This window comes from Benincasa hispida, chromosome 1, assembly GCF_009727055.1.
Source record: "Benincasa hispida cultivar B227 chromosome 1, ASM972705v1, whole genome shotgun sequence".
In the NCBI taxonomy this organism is placed as follows: Eukaryota; Viridiplantae; Streptophyta; class Magnoliopsida; order Cucurbitales; family Cucurbitaceae; genus Benincasa; species Benincasa hispida.
Window position 1 is genome coordinate 20,852,106 of NC_052349.1, and position 14,481 is coordinate 20,866,586.

Genomic DNA, 14,481 nt, shown 5'->3' on the forward strand with positions numbered 1-14,481 from the left:
CTTCCAACAATAAATCTCTCCGCCCTGATAGAAAGGTGAGAACCTAACGAAAACTAACCCATCTGATGATTTAGCGGGTCATGCAGTCAGTAGGGCCAATAGTCGCATCCAACATCAACCATTAGCATAAACGTTATGCTTCCAACATAAATCTCTCCGCCCTGATAGGAAAATGAGAACCTAAGCGGAAACTAACCCATCTGATGATTAGCGGGTCATGCAGTCAATAGGGCCAGAGTCGCATCCAACATCAACCATTAGCATAAACGTTATGTTTCCAACATAAATCTCTCCGCCTTGATAGGAAGATGAGGACTTAAGCGGAAACTAACCCAATCTGATGATTAGCAGGTCATGCAGTCAGTAAGGTCAGAGTCACATCAACATCAACCATTAGCATAAACGTAATATGGACTAGAGGGGTGCAACCATACATACCCTGCTAGTCTCTAGCATAAACATGACGTAGATTAGTTGTGGAGGGGTGCAACCATACATGCCCTGCCAGCCCTAGAAGCATAAATTTCTCCGCCCTGATAGAAAGATGAGGACTTAAGCGGAAACTAACCCATCTGATGATTAGCGGGTCATGCATCAGTAGGGTCAGAGTCACATCCAACATCAACCATTAGCATAACCATAAGATTAGACTGGAAGCATAACTTACACCTAATTAAAACTTGATTTTAACGTAATCGTGAACAAACATAATGCATGGGGTCCCTTGTAGAGAAACGTGTTCTAAACATGTAATGCAATATAACAATTAACATAACCATGCAACATAATAAAGGTACACTACCATAGAACATTTAAAGAGAGGGTGAGATAAACTACTTACCTTGACGGTGATATAATTATTTTCTTATTATTCTTTATGATTTGATCTGTAGAGCTTTCCCTTTCTAAACTAGAAGGAAATTTGGACAGCACTTTACCCGAGCTTTTCTCTTTTAATCTCACAGAACTTCCTCACTCACACTTACTTTTTCACACGATTCTTTGTTACTGAGATTTGTTTGAGAATAGGTTAAATCTTCGGCAAAGGGTCCTATTTATAGTAGTTTTCAGCTCTTCTCAGTGTGACAAATCATCGTACAGGTGGCTTCTTTAAAATTACTTATGGTTTATGGATTCCTTTCAATAAGACACCTAATCTTGGCTAACGTTTGCCCTTATGTCATCATTCTTTGTTTGTATTCCAATTTTAGGGTTTTTCTATGTATAATCTATAAGTACGTGGCCAAAATCAAACGCATAATTCACGCTTCTGTCCAAATCTCGCTCACTCTGCTCTTAAATCTCGCTCTTTCCCGTTTCTCGCTAGGAATTTACCTCTGTTCCAGCTTTCTTGCTGGAAATCCCACTCTCTCTCTGCTCTCAAATTTTCTTTTCCGTTTCGCTCTCTCCAGCTTTCTCGCTCTCGCTCTTTCCTACTGTCTCGCTAAGAATAGCTCTCTTTACTCTTGCTCTCTACAACTTTCCTTGCTACAATTCTCGCTCTCTCCAATTTTCCTTCAATTTCGCTCTCTCTACTCTCGCCAGTCTCAATCTCGCTAGCATCGCTCGCTGGGTTTCTCGGCTAAGAATAGCTCTTCTTTACTCCGCTCTCTCCAACTTCCTTGCTACAATTCTCGCTCTCTCCAATTTTCCTTCAATCTTGCTCTCTCCAGGGATCTTACTCTCTCTACTCTCGCCAGCCTCAATCTCGCTAGCATCGCTCGCTGGGTTTCTCGCTCTCCAATTCTTTCTTCGATCGCGTAGCTCTCTTCTCAGAATCTTGTTTTCTTCAGTTTTCTCGCTGGTGTGGCTCTCGCTCTCTCCCACTTTCTCGCTCCCTTATTCATTATCTTTTGGATAATGAATAAATTTTCCAATTTCCAATTTATTTATTTATTATTGTTTTTTTTTCTTCAAATTTCTACCCCTTTAAATAAAATTTCGTCCTGCTTATTATTTGATATTTAATTTCCTGTATGCGTACAAATCTGGGTCGTTACACTTTTATAATACCGATATACTTGGTTGATATACTATTGGCATACTGTTGATAAACTTAATAATAATGCACTTAACTTAGATGCAATACTTCATAAATATACAGTTAGATTTTAAAATAAAAATTAAGTTCAATTAATTTTTTTTTTTAAAGTTGATTCTTCGCATGCAATAGACCCCTTCCCCTCACATCTCTATTTCACTAACTAGCTTCGTCACACCCTTTGTTGTCGTCCGCTGCTGACCTCTTTTGACTAGGGTTGGCAAAATTCCCCACGGGATCGGGTTCCCGTGGGGCCTTGCCCAATCGGGGTGGAGAATCCTCGGTTGGACCAGGGATGGGTCAAATCAAAAACCTCTTTAGGGTTTCCGAATCGGGATGGGGCGAGGATGGAGAGGGTATCCCCGACCCGTCTTTGACCTCAACCTCGCCCCGATTAGATTTTAATATACTTATATATATATATATATATATATAAAAAGTATTTTAACTTTTTACATTTAACTTAATTTTTCATTTAGCTCAATCTAAGTCTAATTAAAGTGTTCAAGCTCAAACCAAAGGTAATTTAAAGATTTTTTTTTTAAAAAAAAGTCTCCATGACAAAACAAAAGAGGAAATAGAGAACTGGGTCCTCGTGGGGACCCGTTTTCCCGACGGGGAACCCCTCCCCGCCTCGACTCGACCTAGCCCCATTGCCAATTCTACCTTTGACCATTGTATATCCAATCCCCGGTCATCGGTGGCCATTTCTCTCTCTTTAGTTTCCCTAACATCTCTTTTTCACCAACTCAACACCATCTGCTGCCAACCATCAGTCTACCTCCCCACCCCTTACCTCCATCGACTATCGCATGTCCAATCACTGGTCGTTAATCAATGTTTTTTTTCCTCTATCAATTGATTGTTTAAAGCAAATATGGAATAAAAAATAATTAGAAATTTAGATTTGAATTTTTTGCCATATTTGCAAAATATCAAATATGGGTGACACACTTACAAAATAACATATTCAAATTGTCACCCATTACAATTTTCCTATTTAGAATATGGTCTAGAAAATTTTTCAAACGACAACTAGTGGATGAGGAAGAGAGAATCTTCTATACTAGTGAGCATTACTTTCACTTGTCACTAGCAAGATTAGAGTTATATAAGAAATGATGTGGAGTCTAACAATATTAAATAATCATTTGCAAAGAAACATTCATAATGTGAATAGAGGGAGTGTTACAAAAAAAAAGGGACGATTGGATAAATGTATAAATTTAAAATGTAATTTTGAAACATATGTAAACAATGTTTTTATCACAAATATGTCTAAACATAAAATAATAAATAAAAATACAAGATAATTATTTGAAAAAGTTGACAGATATACCCTTCCTGACAATTAACAGAAATACACAATATTTAAATGTAAAGTCTAATTCATCATTTCAAAACTACCTTAAATAAAGGAATTAAAAACTAACCTAATAATTTAAAAAAACAAAAACGAAGGAAGATTTAATTGAAAATCATTTGAATTAATTAGCTGACACAATGAACTTTTGCAAAAAAGAAAAAAAAAACAATAAACTAAACTAAACTAAAAAAAGAACAATAAAATTATGTAGAAAGCATAAAACCAACAAAATAAGTAACAAATAAATATCGGCAACGAAGTCGATTTCTGCTCGATAACCAATGAGTTTGATTATTATAATGATACATACGAAATAAAAGCAATGAAAGAAACAGAATCACAATTACAAACCCTAGGAGGGGATCAATAAAGAATTTTGTTTATGTTTAGAAAATTAAAAATACTACAAATATACAATTTTAAACATAGAAAGATAATGTATCAAAAAAATCTAAAAGATCCACCCATAATTCAAACAAATCAATCAAAAAAGATTGGTATTCCCAAAAATAAAATAAAATCCATAAAAATGGGATTCCCAACAACTAGGATAGAGGATAGTTATGTTAGAAAAGTCCACGTCAGCCACCCAGTCAGAAGTACACATATACAAACAGCCTCTCACAGTCAGCACACTCAGACCATATCATCACTCTTCTAGAAGGAAAGTTTGTTAGAAAGAATATTTATCCCAACCAATCAAAATTGTACACAAATATTCATTTATTCTTTATTATTTCTCACAAAATGGCTATTTAAAGCCACTGTAATGATATTATTGAATATAAGCGAAAATACACAGAAAATCAAGAGCAAATAAGCTTCGATTCTTCATCTTCCCTTTTATCTTCTGCCTTTTCATTTTTCCTACTTCTTCATATTCCTAACTTGGTATCAAAGCCTATTAATGGCCAACATCCTCTCAAACGCTTTGTCTTCCTCAACCACCATCGTTTTCAACAACCCACCATTGAATCAGTTGTTAAACCAGATAACCATAGTGAAACTCGACCGAAGCAACTACTTATTATGGAAAACCCTTGCATTACCCATCCTAAGAAGCTACAAACTAGAAGGCCATCTCACAGGTGAAAAACCCTGTCCTCCGAAATTTGTCTCAACAATGAATGAAGAATCCAGCCTCCTTCAAGGTGGGGACACCACCGAAAGCACCGATGAAACCTCGTCGAGCTCCGCTCGCTCCAGAACAGTTAATCCCCTGTTCGAACAATGGGTCACAATTGATATTCTGCTCCTTGGATGGCTTTATAACTCGATGACCCCTGAAATGCCCTACAGCTGTTCGGCATCAACAATGCTAAGGATCTAAGGGAAGCTACCCAAGATCTCTTCGGTGGGCAATCAAGAGCAGAGGAGGATTTCCTTCACCACATCTTACATACTACCAAGAAAGGTAACTCTAAAATGGAAGATTATTTACGCATTATGAAAACTAATGTCGATAACTTAGGACAGGCTAGAAGTCCTGTACCTAGACGATCCTTAATCTCTCGGGTTCTTCACGGTCTGGAGAAAGTTTACAACCCGGTAATTGATGTCATACAAGGCAAACCAGACATCTCTTGGCTGGATATGCAGTCAGAGCTCCTTATTTATGAGAAACGATTGGAACACCAAAATGCTCAAAGAAATCTCAGCAACATGTGCCTACTGTGAATGTAGCTCAAAGTCGGAACTCCAGTGATGCCAGGCAAATGAAAAACTACCATCAGACAAACTAGAGAAGGTAATGGCAACTCTAACACTGGTCAAGGACAAGGTCGTGGACGCGACAACAAACCTACTTGTCAAGTTTGTGGTAAATATGGCCATTCAACCCTTGTATGCTTTAATCGATTTAACAAATAGTTTGTTGGAAATTTTGGACAGAATAGAAGATAACAGAGCTCGAATCCTGGTAACAATGCCCTACCCAATCCCACTGCATTCATAGCCGCCCAAAACTCCAACCCCTTTGCTGGACCAGAGACAGTTGTGGATCTGAATTGGTATGTGGACAGTGGAGCAACAAACCATGTCACCGCTGACTATGCAGACTTGAACAATCCAAGAGAATACTCAGGTAATGAGAAAGTCATAGTAGGAAATGGAAATAAACTGCAAATATATTATGTTGGTAATACCTCGTTGACTGATGGAAACAACACTGTTATACTTGAGAATGTGTTGTGTGTGCCTGAAATTACAAAGAACTTGGTCAGTGTATCTAAGTTAGCCCAAGATAATAACATCTATTTTGAGTTTCATGATGTTCATTGCTTTGTTAAGGACAAGCGTACGGGTCAAACTCTTCCGAAAGGAAACTTAAGGATGGGTTGTATCACCTGGATTAAGTGGTTGTGAAAAGGAATGAGGAATTGAAGAATCAAAACACTGAGTAAAGAAGGCTTTTGAACATAAATAAGAACACCTCTGCATTAGTTTTGTCTGGAAAAACAGCAAGTATTAATGTAGTTGTATCTAAAGCCATCTGGCTTAGACGTTTAAGACACCCTTCATTGAAAATTTTGAATTCTGTTATTAGTGCTTGTAATCTGAAAGTTAAAAGTAATGAAGAGACTATGCTTTGTGAATCATGTCCTTTGGGTAAAGCTCATACTCTACCATTTTCTAAGTCTGAAAGCCATGCTACCAAACCATTTGAACTGATTCACTCCGACTTATAGGGACCTGCCCATGTTATTTCATCATATGGGTATAGATATTACATCTTTGTTTGTCGATGATTATAGCAGATACACCTGGATCTATCACTTGAGACAAAAGGGTGGTGCATTGGAAGCCTTTTAGCACTTTCTTATATATGTTTAGAACCAATTTAACAAAACAATCAAAGTTCTTCAGTCTGATAATGGAGGTGAGTATGCCAAAATTCATCAGCTATGCAACTCAAGAGGAATCATAACTAGGCTATCGTGCCCTTACAGCTCTGCTCAAAATGATCGAGCAGAAAGAAAACACAAACATGTAGTAGAAACCAGCCTTACACTGCTAGCACAAGCCAGTTTACCTTTGAGTTTCCGGTGGGATGCTTCCTCACAGCCACCATGCTTATAAATGGACTACCAACAGAGGTATTGCAAGGTAAATCCCCTGTCTCTATTCTCTTTAACAAGAACTTGAGTTTTGTAGAGCTCAAGGTCTTTGGCTGCACTTGCTTTCCATACCTCTGGCCCTTTCAGCACAACAAAATCAACCTTCACTCTGAAAAATGTGTGTATCTAGGCCCCAGTCAACAGCATAAAGGCTTCAAATGTCTGACCAAAGCAGGCCGAATCATCATCTCTCCGAATTTCACCTTCAACGAGGATAAGTTTCCTTTCACCCAATTACTCCAGGCTAACCCCCAAAACTAGCTTAATTCCTCACCCAATCTCACCCTGCCCATCCTTCCACCTAATGATCCTTGCCCACGGAACGATCCCATACATGATCGTTTACCTCAACCTCAACGATCACCGACCTCATCTCTACACGATCGCTCACCTAATGCTCATCGCCCACAAAATTCAACCGTTCGTTTACCTATTACCAATCGCCTACCCGATCGTATATCTAATTAGTACCACACAATCGCTCACCAAATGATCATCGCCTACAAAAATTATCACCCAATCGCTTACCTACCACCCATTGCTCACCCTCTCTAAATCGCCTACCCAATCGTATACCAAATCCTTTACCACACGATCGTTCACCAAATGCCCATTGCCTACCCCTACCTAATCGTCTACCCGATCGCCCACACGATTCATCCCTAAACTATCATTCACCGCACGTCGATCACTTACCTACTACCCATCGCCTACCCTCACCTGATCGTCTACCCGATCGTTTACCAATNNNNTTCACTACACGATCGCTCACCTAATGCCTATCGTCCACTAATCTCTCTCCCTGATCACCTACCAAGCCCGTCATTAAACGATCACTCACCTAATGTCCATCGCTTACCTACTACCCATCGCCTACCCTCACCTGATCGTCTACCCGATCGTTTACCAATACCATCTCTACACGATCGTTTACCTATATCAACCCAACCCGATCATTCACCTCCCTCATTATTAAACGATCGCTTACCCAACACCCATTGTCTACCCATACCCGATTGTTTACACGATCATTTACCTATATCCAACGATCGTCTACCTATCCCTTCTTCACCCGATCGTCTACCAAATCCATTACTAAACGATCGTTCACCTATACCTGATCACCTACCCGATCGTATACCAGTATCATCACCACCCGATCGTGCACCTCCTACCTCCTTCACCCGACACCTTCAACTTAACCTTACAAATCCTCCATCAGTCAAACCTGTCCCCTTACCCACTCTTCCTATGATAACCTGAGGGAAAACTGGTATCTTCAAACCAAAAATCCTCACTACTTCATCCTTTATTGACTGGTCTGTAACCGAACTTACTCGAACTCAAGATGCCTTAGCTTCTCCTCCTTGGAAGCAAGCCATGGATGTCGAATATGCTGCTTTAATGCGAAACCAAACCTGGCGGCTTGTGCCTTCTACACCAGACATGAACATTGTGGGGCATAAATGGGTTTTCAGAATCAAGCGTAACTCCGACGGTTCAGTCCAACGCTACAAAGCACAACTTGTAGCAAAGGGATTTCACCAGAACCCAGACATCGATTTCTTTGAGACATTCAGTCCAGTTGTCAAGTAATTCTCAGTATTGCTGCCTCTCAAGGATGGAGTCTACGACAACTAGACTTTGACAATGCCTTTCTGAACGAAACTCTAGAAGAAAATGTGTATATGACACAGCCTTCCGGGTATGTACATCCATCCTACCCACATCATGTCTGCAATCTGGACAAAGCTCTTTACGGCTTAAAGCAGGCTCCAAGGGCCTGGAATGCTGCTCTTACAAGGGAGCTTCTTCGATGGGGATTCACAAACTCAAGGTCAGATTCTTCTTTGTTCATCTACAACAAGCAGTCCTCTATTATCTTCCTTCTGGTCTATGTTGATGATGTTATCGTCACTGGTAATGACCCCTTAACAATCAATCAACTCATTCGGTTGTTGGATAACACCTTTGCTCTCAAAGACTTGGGACAGCTCACATACTTCCTTGGCCTTCAAGTCCACTATCTTGATTTTGGTCTCATCATAAATCAAGCAAAATATGTGGATGACCTTTTAAATCGTTTACAACTCACAAATCTAAAGCCTACTCCATCCCCCAGTGTTCTTGGCAAACACTTGCCTATTGCTGATGACACTCATCTCGATGATCCCTTTATTTATAGAAGCACAATTGGTGCACTGTAGTACCTCACCACAACCCAACCGGACATCGCTTATATAGTCAACCACAAGCCAATTTCTTCAAAAACCAACTGATGTTCACTAGCAAGCTGTCAAACGCATCCTTCGGTACATCAGCGCAACAAACACTTTGGTCTACTGTTTCAACCAAGCTCCGACCTATCAGTCTTTGCCTACTTTGTTGCAGATTGGGCTTCCAACATTGACGATAGAAAATCAGTTGCAGCATACTGTATATATTCATTGGAAACAACTTAGTTTCTTGGTCATCCAAAAAGCAAACAGTTGTAGCCCGATCAAGTACTGAATCTAAATATCGGGCCTTAGCACACACTGCTTCTGAAGTCATCTAGCTTAATCAACTGATGTCGGAACTTGGGATGTTATCTTCTGTAAAACCCATCATATGGTGTGATAACTTAAGCGCTGCTGCGATTGCCACCAATTCTGTGTTTCATGCCAGAACAAAACACATTGTGATTTATGCTCACTTTGTGCGTGACCATGTTCTTCGTGGAGCCTTAGAAGTTCGGTATGTTCCTTCGGCAAGTCAACTTACTGACTGCCTCACAAAACCACTCACACATTCTCACTTCCAGTCTTTTTTTTCCAAACTCGATGTACTTAATGTACCCTCTCGTTGAAGAGGGGATGTTAGAGAAGTCCATCTCAGCCACCCAGTCAGCAGTACACATATACAAACAGCCTTTCACAGTCAGCACACTCAGGCCATGTCATCACTCTTCTAGAAGGAAAGTTTGAAAGAATATTTATCCCCACCAATCAAAATTGTACACATATATTCATTTATTCTTTATTATTTCTCACAAAATGACTATTTAAAGCCGTTGTAATGATATCATTGTGAAGGATCTCATACCGAAGAGTTCCATGAGCGCGTTCGGATCACTCCGATCTCATAGTGACTGAAATACATATTATACATTCAATACATACAGTTATGCAAACAAATCTTAATTAACGACATGTTATAAACAAGATAAACAATAAGGGAGAGAGTTCCATACCAGATGAAGACACTCTTCACACTTCGGAACTCCAACGCAATGGAAAACCTCCACGCGATCTACCAATGCCCAGCAGAAACGTCGACTACAGCAGCACGGATACATCGAACTTCACACTACAAACGTATTACGACACTACCATTAAATGAACATTTTCTCTTCCTCTTTTATTTCTTCTTAAATATATCTTTCTCATATATTTTTTTCTTTTTGTGAATGTGGGTTAGAGGTGAATTTAAGTATACTATTCTGAATTCGTATTTATGCGATTAAGCATAGGTTGGTATTGTAAGTATTTATTTAATGCTATTCGCAGCATGAAATTATCTTATCTGTTAGGAGGAACTACATTAAGACGTTAGATTTACTGAACCGATCGTTAGGTAAAATCGCACACTATACGATCGGTAAGAAGCTACCACGTGAGAGGATAGTGCGATCTTAGCCGAAAATGAACGTTACCGTGAGGCGACACGGATGAGCCTCGAGATCTCACTTCTCACCCCAACGGCGCGCCATCCCGGGGGGAAATCCTCTCAGGCGATGCGATAAGAACGATCAATAAAAACCTTCATTAATTTCATCGTACCATTAACCGGTACTCTCCCCACTAACCCATGTCAACGGAAAATTGATAATACATATATCACTAAAATTAATAAATATAAACAATAAGTTTTATCCTAAGTTGATACACAATATCTACTATACGTATGGCTCTCGCTGAGCCGTGGGAGGAGAGGGGAGGGGCAGGAGGGGGAGTCAGAGGGGCCGCGCCGAGAGGAGAAAGGGAGCGCGGATGGACAGGGGGCCGAGGGGAGCGAGGAGAGGGGAGAGGGGGGGGAGAGGCGAGCGGAGAGGAGGCGAGAGAGGAGGAGAGAGCGCCGCGGCGGGGGGGGGGGGGGGGGGGGGGGGGGGGGGGGCGAAGGAGAGAGATCGAAAAAGCGCCAAAACTGGCTTTTTACTTTATCCAAGCTACCGCAGGGGACCTAATGGACCGTGCGCCGAACCTCTAACGGTTCGGTGAATAGCTGACAACTCTTAGCCACGAGATCCACCATCCGTTAACTGTCAGACATTCCACTAAAGACCAACAGTTGAACTCTTTCTACACAGATATATTTCATGTCCATCGGATATAGCCAATCATGAGATAGATGACGCCTTCACAGATGCTCGTAAGTACAGTTGAGTCAAATTACCGTTATGCCCCTGTAGTACATCTCACTCCTTAAGTACCATTGACCTCTAATGAACAATCAACATAGTCCAACTATGTGTGAACACCTCTCGGGCCAAAAGAAGATGTGTGACCACATCATTGAAGCCCAGAATCAGTCCTGAAGGGAGCTATCTATCTACTTACCCCTACTCGGGAAAGGAGTGAATTTCATCTTGTGTAGCTAAGTCCCAACTCCCAAATCAGACGAATCCCCAAAATGGTAGATTTGAATCAGCGAACTGACCACTTTGCACCCATACAAATCAAAGGACCGCCTCAATGGCAGGAGTTCCCAACTCACTCAGAGATTGAGTCAGTTACCTATAGTCACCTAATGAATGAAGTCTCTATCATGAACGGTGTTATATAACGAGACGTTAACACTTCGTGGTCAGGTCTTATACAAACTCTTTGTATAGGACGCCCCCACTCGCATGTCCCCAATACGAATGATCAGGATCAGACCATCTGTGACAAGTCACAACACTTATGACTATTTCACAAAGCGGACCACATCCGTAGCGTTACCAGGATAAGGTTTCCCTTCTATATCTATATACTACATACGACTTTGTTTATTACTCAAGACATGATCCACTTGTATGTCACCACATACATGCTTGAGTTACATATAGATAACCAAGGATTTAATGTTTATTGGTTTGTGGTAAGGCAAATATAACAAGTAACCGAGCAAAAATACTAAAATGTGAAGTAAATATCATATATTAACAATACAAGCATTCGTACAAACTGTTTACAAACTACAGGACACGAGACTCTAGGGCATCAACCCCAACACATTGAAAACAGGCAAAAATACACAGAAAATCAAGAGCAAATAAGCTTCAGCTCTTCGTCTTCCCTTTTATCTTCTGCCTTTTCATTTTTCCTGCTTCTTCATATTCCGAACTAGTTAGTGGGCAAATTTGGAATAAACCCAAACTAACTACACGAACGGCTACACCAAAATTTTATATTTTAGACATTTTCAGTAAATAATAAAATTAGACATTTTTCAAAAGAGCCTCACGTTTTAGACATTTGGTACAATTTCTCATAAAAGAATCTACCAAGGCCCAGCTATCCCTAATGATCCACCAATATAAGCCCAAGCCACAGACCTATAACGGTAAGTAAGCCCGAGTTCATCACAAACTTGCTCATTGTATTTTATTATTTGGTCACAAAAAAAATTATTTCATAATTTAAACATGTTATCAAATGATATATTAATTTATTTTGTAGATCCCAGATTATCCTTAAATTAAATACTTCCATCATTGAAAAAAAAAATCCACACAATAGCATTAGAGTTTTTCTCATTTGGTCACTAAGTGCTAATGGCATTTTTTTTTTTTTTTTTTTGAATAAAAAGAAAGGTATGTTATGGGGTTTCATTAATAAACTTTTTGGTCTGGTCTCTATCTAGCCTAATCATGAAATATTTTTTTAACCCTATTAATTAGGCTATTAGAGGCCCATTTCAAATTTTTCTTGAAAAAACCGTGAAATAATTGAACGAAACACAAAGTTTCAATGAGTAACACACTTTTTGATTATTTGAAGTATCCTCCATATTTAGATTTATTTTCCTATTTGGTTTTATAGGTTACAAAAAGTGAAGTGTTTTCTACATATTAAAATTTGATTTTATTAATTGATCATAAGAGAAAAATATTTATATACTAGATGGTTTAGGACATTCATGTTTTTGCAGTCTAACTATAATTTATCACGTGATAAACTTCGTTTTTTTTTTTTATTTTATATATAAAATACTACTTAGATGCTTCAATAAAAATGGAATGTTCTAACCATTACAAAGCATATCCAATCTTGTCAAAAAGAGAAGAAAAGGGGGGGAAATTGCATTCCGACCACACATCTACTTGAAACAATACTAGCCATAAAACAAAATCAAGATGTTTATAGATCTCTCTCAATAATACAGCAAAAGTAAACTTGCACTAAAAAACAGAAAAAATATACCTATGCAAAATAATGTAGAACAATCTAATGTGTTTACTCGTTGATAATGAGAATAAAAAAATGTAAGACCCACTTTATTCTCGTTGATTGTGTTTATCAAAATTAGGAATATGAATAACAGTAACACCTTTATAACATTTGATTCCTTAGTCTATGAGATTTACACCAACTATTTTTATTACTTTACACCATTAGTCATTGCTTCTCTCCTTTGACATTTCTCAAAACTTTTTTTTTAAAGAATAATCATAATAAAATAAAGGTTAGAAATCACTTTTGATCCATGCTTTTAAATGTTTAGTTCCTATACTTTAATTTTCTAACAATTTAGTCAATAAACTCTAATTTATTACAATTTAATCTTTATATTTTAAAATATGTAATGTTTTAGAATGTTTTAGTCCTTATCAAAAAATTATTGTGAAGTTTTAATGAAACCTCTTACATATGTGATGTAGATCAATAAACTAATTAGGGATCCAAAATATTTATAAGATACAAAGTCTAAATCGTTATGTAATGAAAATCGACATTTAATTTTGATGGACGACATGGATCAAAATGTTACAAATTTGAAAGTACATATACTAAATCATTAAAAAAATTGAAAGTAGTAGGAATAAATGGTTAGATAATAAAGTACAATGATTAATTGTTACAAAATTGAAAACCTATGACCTAAATCGTTACAAATCAAAATTCATATACTAAAATTAAATATTCATCTATGAAATTTCAAGGACTAAAAATTGATCTTAACAAAAAATAAATAGATGGTATATTGAAGTGAATCTCCACACTCACATGGTACTAAATTAAAAGTAATTTCTTCTATCTGTTAAAGGCATATACTCTTAACTAAAGGATTTTAGGTTTGAATATCTACTCTGGCATGTTAAACTAATAAGAGAAGTTAATTAATTAAAGAAATCAAAACTAGCAATGAAATTAACAATTTCATAAAATTATGTTAAATTATTCAAAATACCGATAAGTCTCAATTATGCCCCTAAAGTTTGAAAAGATTGTAACCATTGAACTTCAAAATTATCAATTAATTTATTAAAAAGCATGCATGATATCATTTACAACTCAATTTCAACTATATAGAATGATTAAGGTTTTTTTTAAATGTTCAATAACAATATGTTTAGCAATCGAACATCTAACCTTTTGATTGAGAGTTTAGATTTTACAATTCATTTCAAATCAAAATATATTATTGAGATCATTTGCAATCTCGTTCACATAATCAATTTTATACATCAATTGTCATATCAATTTGTATATATAATATTATAAAGGATGTCATGTACACATTTTAATTCTTATACATTAGTTATCTTAACGGTTTCCATTTACCATTTTGATGAAAAAATCTCTAAAAGTATTATCTTCAATAACAATTTCAAAGTTCAAAGATTAATGTGAAATTTTTAAGAAGTATTTAAGGAGTTGGGTGGGATAGAGTGTAGCTATTAATCCCACTCCTTATTTATCTCAAAGAGTTCT